Genomic DNA, 7684 nt, shown 5'->3' with positions numbered 1-7684 from the left:
TAGGCTTTTGTGTGCCATAGAAATTATAATTCACTAGAATTGTTTGGATAGGTGGCTTACATCACTTGGTAGAGATAGAACAAAATTTGCTATCACCATTTGTTGCACTAATCATTTTGCTCTAATGATTTGTAGATTTTTAATTAGGCTATTCACCACCCTCTAGCCACTTAGGACCTTTCATGAGGGCGTAGCTACGATTCGATAGGAAAGTGATGGAGATTTTTTATTTTGACCAACGCGAGATGGGTGTGTTTGTGCGATGACAGTATTGGGCCGTTCAGATGCGTGTTGAGGCCCACCTACGCGCATGGGGACAAAATGGATGGCCTGCGCACAATATTTCCATTTTTAGGCCTTGTTTAGTTCCCCCCTAAAGTTTACTCCCTATCCTATCGAATGTTTGGACACATGCATGGAGTATTAAATATAGACTAAAGACTGCAAGAAAAAGTGGTATTAACGTTGGGATATGTGGTCGTTAAAAGTCGATCTGTGGTGGTCGTCCATGGTCGTTAAAGGCTCCATCGTTAATACTATTAACGACCACACACAATTTCCCGTCGTTAACTTTTCAACTACGGGATAATATGTGGTCGTTGATACTATAGCATTAACAACCACATTTATATTAACAACAACCACATTCGTCATTGTTAATATCATAGTGCCATCTACCATAATGCATTAACAACCACATTTGTGGTCACTAGTTGTTTTTACAAGGTACTATATGTACTATATGGAGGGTAGTAGTGACCACTTTTATAGCATTAACAACCACACATTTATCACTAATAATTTTATATTGGAATGGCAATAGCATCAGCAACCAATATGCGACATAAACAATGGCATGCTTTCACAATAGGCAATTTATAGATTAATTAATTTGCAACATTCCACAAACTCAACTTCACAATGGTCCTCGATGGTTCATGTGACCAAGGGGGTAAATACAATCCAAAACATGAAACAAATAGTAGCTGACTTAAGACTACAAATAACAAGGTAGCACTAAGCTATGCTTGAAGGGATTCACCCATCAAATGCCTTCTCATGAACAATTGTGAGGTCATGCTGCTAATGTTGCTCTTCATCTTGCTCCCTGCAATATGCAAATTTCATATCAACAACAAACAAATAAAATCAAATAAAGAGATCTGGTATAAATAATCTTTCTAGGTGTAGATACTTACAGATGATCACTTTTTATTCATGAGCTGAACTAGCACTCATATTACGCTTTAATTCTGCTCATTCTTCTTCCATTCGATTAACACGATTGGTAATCATTCGATTTTCCTCATGAAGTGCTCGATTATCTTCTTGAAGTTCTTTCTTTTCCTATTCAGACTATGTACGCTTTTCTATCAGTTCAGCTTTGGTAACAATCGGACTCCGTAAGTCTCTTGCTTTTATTCCACCACCATAACCAACAACATGGTCACGCCTATTTGATTCAAAGCACTTATCCATAAGTTCCACATTAGAAAGGGAAGGGTTCAGTAGCCTTTCCACCTCAATCTTTGCCTGTGAACAAAGCAATTAGAATTAGGTGCTTCTACCAACAAATGTGTATTTATTCTTGTGTAACAGGGATATATCCGAATACATTTGTAACTAATCTACAATAATGCCTCACAAAATGAATCCAAAGGCAACTATAAACTTATGTGCTTGGTAGAGGTTTCAGAATCCACAAAGGTGACATCCTTCATGTGAGTGAGAGAAAATAATTTATCCAAAGTTGGAGGATTGTTTTCCTTGCCACCCTATTACAGGTAGAACATCAAAACACAAGTAACGAGAGCTAATAACTGAAAAAGTGAGCGCAGAATACTATACATACATTGTCCCATATGATCTGTCTGTATGGTTTGCTACCACTGTGATGAAGAATTTTCAAGTTGGATCTGTTTTTGGAGTTTCTCTTGCTCTTATCCTACAGTTCCATGAAATAATTTTACTAACCATAGTCACAAGGGATAAAATGTGCAACACACAAGTTGTTACTATGTAAGTGAGAAGATTAACACTTACTATGAAATCCTTGCTGTAGAAATGTTCCTTGACAAGCCACTCCCAATCAGGTTTTTTAATCCCTTTAGGGCAGTTCTTAATAATAGCTTGCTACATATTCCTTGCTGGCTTCACAAATTGCCGATTCAAGTCTCCACGCCAATTATTCCATAGATCTCTAGCATGCTCCATGATCTCAGCTTTGTATACATCAATTTCAATGTCTGGATTTGCATTTTCATACTTGTCCTGCATAGATATTAAACCAATGTTTCAATATGAGTACAAGATTCTTGAAGGAAAAAACTAAGTATGCTGACTTATATATATGTAAGGAAGCATGTACCTTAATTGCATCAAAAATGTGTTTTTGAGCTGCTGGACTTATATCAGTCCATTTCTTCACTCTGATTGGAGTAATGTTAGAATCATGGAATATTCTACCCAACTATCTTGGGAATGTTTTAGATAAAGCCCGATTGTTGTAGAACATTACTTTAATTTTCTCGCCTACCTTTAGTTTTGCAACCTTCTTACATTTATTTCTTCCATGGCCTCACCATTTCTATACTGTTTTGCCACCTAAAACAAATACAGAAGAAGAGTCAAACTCATTTTGGTAAAGAAAAGTATTTTTTACTTGGTTTAGTGTCCAGACCATTTGATGTATCTGTAGGTCGCTGCTGCTCTTGTACTTCCTCAGTTTCCATGTTGTCATTATCCGATAATTGATCTAAAAGTAAATGGTCCAAATGGAGTATCTATCAGTAAATGAGTATTGTAACATGTGCACTAAACTCTTATTCCTAAAAATGTTATTAGCACCTCATTATGATTTTTCTTCATCTATGATTGGTAATTTTTGTCGCAATATGCACTGTTAAAAAATAAATGTTCATCTACAAAGTGTTTCACATAAGTATTTTTTTCCATACCATCCTGCATTGAACATGTAGAACTCTGTGGAATCCGTCTCCTTTCAGCATGCGTGTTTTGTTGATCAATGGCCCTGTGATCATCGCTACTCCTTGCAGCACGTGCCCCGTACTGATCAATAGGCATGTTGCCATCTCTGCTCCTTCCAGCAAGCATCCTATCTTGATCAACAGCCCTACAGTCATCTCTACTGAAGGTGGCTGCAACACATAAGTGCTAACTGTAAATAATGAAATTTAGTTCGATATAGATTTTCTACTCATTTAAGATGCCAGAGTCTAACATTTAAACTTCTTTGTTTTCCTGTTCCATCGATGCCATCCATCTGTTGCTTCTTCATCATCTGAATTTTCGCTAGCATATGAAGAACATGGCTGACTTGCATATTTGGATTTCTTTGCTTTTACTATCCTATCAGACAAAGTATCTCCTCCATGTTCTAAGTCATCTATAGGAATACAATGTTAAGTGGAACAACAGGTTATGTAAACTATTTCTTAGACATACATTGTAATGAACTTTCAGTTAAATAGAGATAACTTAGATATAACATCCTTAACCTGCTTCTAGTACTTGAGTAGTTTTCCTGACTGATGTATGAACATTATTGGTGTCTTCATTTAGACTGTTGTGGATTGTTGTGTCACTACTAATGTTTGGGTAGGTTCGCCTCACTTGTTGTTGACGAAGCAATCCAAGACTTATGAACTGTGATCTTTTCAATGCTGCGGCTATGAGATTTCCATACCTGCCCCATTGCATTGTGAGGACCTGCACAAATAGCAACCATATCAATTAATTTATAAGTGGTGTGATAGTACAAGAGTAACGTCAATGTGGTAAGCATTGAACCTTGCAATTGCATTGAAAATTGAAGAAAGATTATGGGAAAAATAAATCACTGAATATTATAATAGTTGTTGTCTAACTCAACAAGCAAAAGTTCCAAAACTAATGCAAATGTGACAAATGCTCCTATGTCTAGTCTAGCAATGTCAAACATTGGATCATCGCAATTTTCTCTTTCCACGGAGCAATATGGCTGAGGCATCTTCAGGCATGTCCCCATCATCATCTCCATCATTATCCTCAGGTTCATCACCTTCATTAACTGAATCTCCAGGGGGTCCATCATAAGTGTCACGTGGATGCATTTTGGAGACCATGTGCCATCCTTTGATTATATTGTCCTTAACATAAAATACTTGGGAAGCTTGGCTAGCTAAGACAAATGGCTCATCTGTTCGAAGTAAACATTTGAAGTTTACACTAATAAGACCATAAAAATTTGTGTTTATCCCTCGGGTTTTATTAAAGATGTCAACCCACTTGCAGCGAAATAATGGCACACGCCTTCCACCTAAAAACTGAAGCTCAAGTATCTCTGTCAAGACACCATAGTAGTCTACATGGTCACCATCCATATTTTCTTTAGAAATAACAGCCACCCCACTATTCTGTGTGCACCGATTTCTATCAAGACTTTCAATGTGAAATCTATATCCATGCGTGTCGAAGCTAGAAAAATAAGTTATGTTTATCATAGGGCCTTGTGACAGTGACAATAGGTCTTCCATTTGTTGACTTTTATCATTTTCATGTAACTGATGTACCTGCAAATTGATAATAAATCATGTAAAGCTCCTAAAATAAATTTACACAACTTCTGTTTTTAAAACAAAAAACATTATCATGTACCTTATCTTTAAACCACATAATAAAATTTTGATTCCAGCTGGGTGTAAATGGCTGCAACTCAGAGCCCTCTTGACTGTTGCTGTACTCACTACAATTCAACATATATAAATTGAAGGGGACCATGACGCCTAAGAGGGGGGTGAATTAGGCACCTTAAAAATCTAACTCTAAACTATGGCCTCTTTTTCTAATCTTAGCAAAACCTATGCAAAAGATAAACTATCTAAATGTGCAACTACGATTTTGCTAGTGTGTTGCTATCTCTACCGCAAAAGGAGTAATGAAAGCAATGTAAATGCGGAAGCTAAAGAGCAAGGTAGAGATATAAAAACTCCCGTCGATGACTCCGATATTTTTACCGAGGTATCGAGAAGCGCGTAAGCTTCCCCCTAGTCCTTATTGGAGCCCCTCGCAAGGAATCCCTCGCAACGGCCAAGCTCCTGGTTGGGTAACTCCGTGGATAGCCTTGGGCCTTCCCCACGTGCAAATGGGTCTCCGACGTGCCTTCCGGCAAGCCTCTCCCAGATGCTCCCCACTGTCTTCACTATCAAGCTTCCAGCCAAAACGCCGCGGGCCTTGTTCCCTCCGGTAGACGATGGCGACCACACCACAAATGCGGTTGGTGTGATCTCGCAAGACTACAAGCCCCTCCGATGTACAACAATAGTGCGTGCAAGCACCGAGTGGTAAGAGGTATGCAAACCTCACTAAACACTAAACCTAAACCTAGAGCAAGCGCATAAGCGGTGGTCTAATCAACCTAAGCACTTCGCAAAGCACCTACGCTAATCACCTAATGAATCACTAAGCACTTTGTAAGTGGAGATCACTAAAATGGTGTATCAACACCCTTGATATGTTTTCTCAGCTCCACACACTTCAAATGGCCGGTTGGGGGTCTATTTATAAGCCCCACTGAGAGAGTAGCCGTTGGGACAAAATCCCGCTTTTTTGCTACTAACCGGACGCTAATCACATCCTAACCGGACGCGTCCGGTCATCCTGACTGTTGGAGCCGTGATCCACTGATCGGACACTGCTAGCGTCCGGTCACATGCCACTGGACGCGTCCGGTCGCATTTTTGCCGCTCTAGAACCTCTCTGTACTCGATCGGACTCTGTTGTCCTACATCTGGTCGATCTGTTGCTAGTGTCCGGTCACGCCTGTTGCTGAGCCTCTTGATCGGAGCGTTCAGTCACTTTCCTCCATCGTCTGGTCACCTCTGTGAGCTCGTTTCTTCGCGATCTTGCATACGGCTTGGTTCCTGTCTTCGTTCTTGGACTTTGCTTGATATCTTGGGTCTTCTCTTGTGCTTCTAGAGTCTTGCTTATGGTGTTGATCATTGGATCATCATGTCGCCTTTGTCCAAGTCACGTCTTGCATCCTATTGAACTTCAAAACAATCACTTGCAAATTCATTAGTCCAATTTGGTTGTGTTGGTCATCAAACACTAAAATCCAAAGTAAATGGACCAAGGGTCCATTTTCCTTACAATCTCCCCCTTTTTGGTGATCGATGACAACACGATCAAAGCAAGCAAATAATAAAAATTTGGAATTTAAAAACTATCTATTTGCTAGGATGCAATGCAAGGGGCAAGGTTATATGATGCTAAAAGATACTACTTGAAAGACTAGAAGATACCACTCGAACACTTATCTTGCCCTTGCAAAAATCCCCATGTTGTATCATGGATTTAAGCCACAAATTCTCCCCATTACATAGGCTAATCCATAATCTACTATCCTCCCTTTCTCGGACCATTATCACTTGTAGACACCACTTGTAGACCATTACTACTTGTAAATTATTATGATCTAGCTTTGGTCCTACAAATTAGTGCTTGCTTTTGGTCCTCCAAATTCTCCCCCTTTGAAATCAAACACCAAAAAGGAAGACATTAGTAGCACAAGGGAGGGTCAAACTTTGTGATCCTTTGTGTGTAGAGTGGAATAGGTCACAAAATTTGACTCTCACATTATATAGATTAAGCTCCCCCTAAATATATGCATACATATGATAGAAGGCAAAGCATATGCATAATTGGCAAAGTATTGCACAAGGTAATTTAATCTATATAATGCACGGAGAAAGCATATAAATATCAAAATGAAATCAACATGATGATATTGGTTTAGAAATACCACATGGATTTCTACCACTTGCAATCGGTGGTGAATATTTGAAGTATGATGCTTAACTCCGGGCACTCCATTTTTCTTGCAATGAGACTACTACACACATGATAAGCTTGAAAAGGTGTTAGTCTCAAAGCATCCAACTTGTAGAGTAACCTCCTCCTAAATTTGTGCACACAAGTATAAAATACTTGTAGGAAACATGCACATTGATTTTAGAATAAAAAATACCACATAAAAGATGACATCACATGAATGTGAGGGTTATTTTCGAAGGCGATATTCGGGAGAAATTATCTACAATTTGGACTTTGGCACATATTAGATGAACAATTGAAGGACAAGCTATGTGCCGTGCTCCTAAACAATTTTAAACCATGTAGAATTGCTCCAAGGAATAAGAATGAAACCGAGCAAGCCTACCATATGAAATACCTAGTGTATGCATGACAAAATATATAAGAACGCAAATGCGAACCTAGGCATGAAGAGTAACTAGATGCTAAAAGATACCAATTGTAGGAAAATTTAAATCTAATACCAATTGAAGTAAATTAAATCTAGTTACCTAACATGGGAAGGGGAATTTTGGTCCACAGTATCCACTAACCCACTTGGCAATGATTTTATCCATCATGACGCAACCCCATGAAATGCATCCATACTTTTGCCAAGTCTCCAAATTCTCCGTTGTCCATTGGACTTCTCACTTTCCTTTAGGGATCCAAACCTTCTTGGTGCTCTTCATGTTGGAAATGATTTCCTTTGGCACCCAAAAGTGTTTGACCCCATTGTTGGCTTGCTTGTTCACCTTGATGGCCACCACCTTGTCATTTTTCTTCTTCTTTAACAAGTATGGTGTGGAGGCCTTCTTGTCCACCTTGTTGG

At 38.9% G+C, this 7684-nt stretch overlaps 1 pseudogene; it reads right to left on the bottom strand.

Annotated features, from left to right (window-relative positions):
• Positions 1–893: 893 nt before the first annotated feature.
• On the bottom strand, positions 894–2214 carry LOC136464655 (uncharacterized; annotated as a pseudogene).
• Positions 2215–7684: the final 5470 nt, after the last annotated feature.

This window comes from Miscanthus floridulus, chromosome 7, assembly GCF_019320115.1.
Source record: "Miscanthus floridulus cultivar M001 chromosome 7, ASM1932011v1, whole genome shotgun sequence".
In the NCBI taxonomy this organism is placed as follows: Eukaryota; Viridiplantae; Streptophyta; class Magnoliopsida; order Poales; family Poaceae; genus Miscanthus; species Miscanthus floridulus.
Note: the sequence above shows the minus strand (reverse complement) of the source record. Positions and strands in the feature narration are given on the sequence as shown.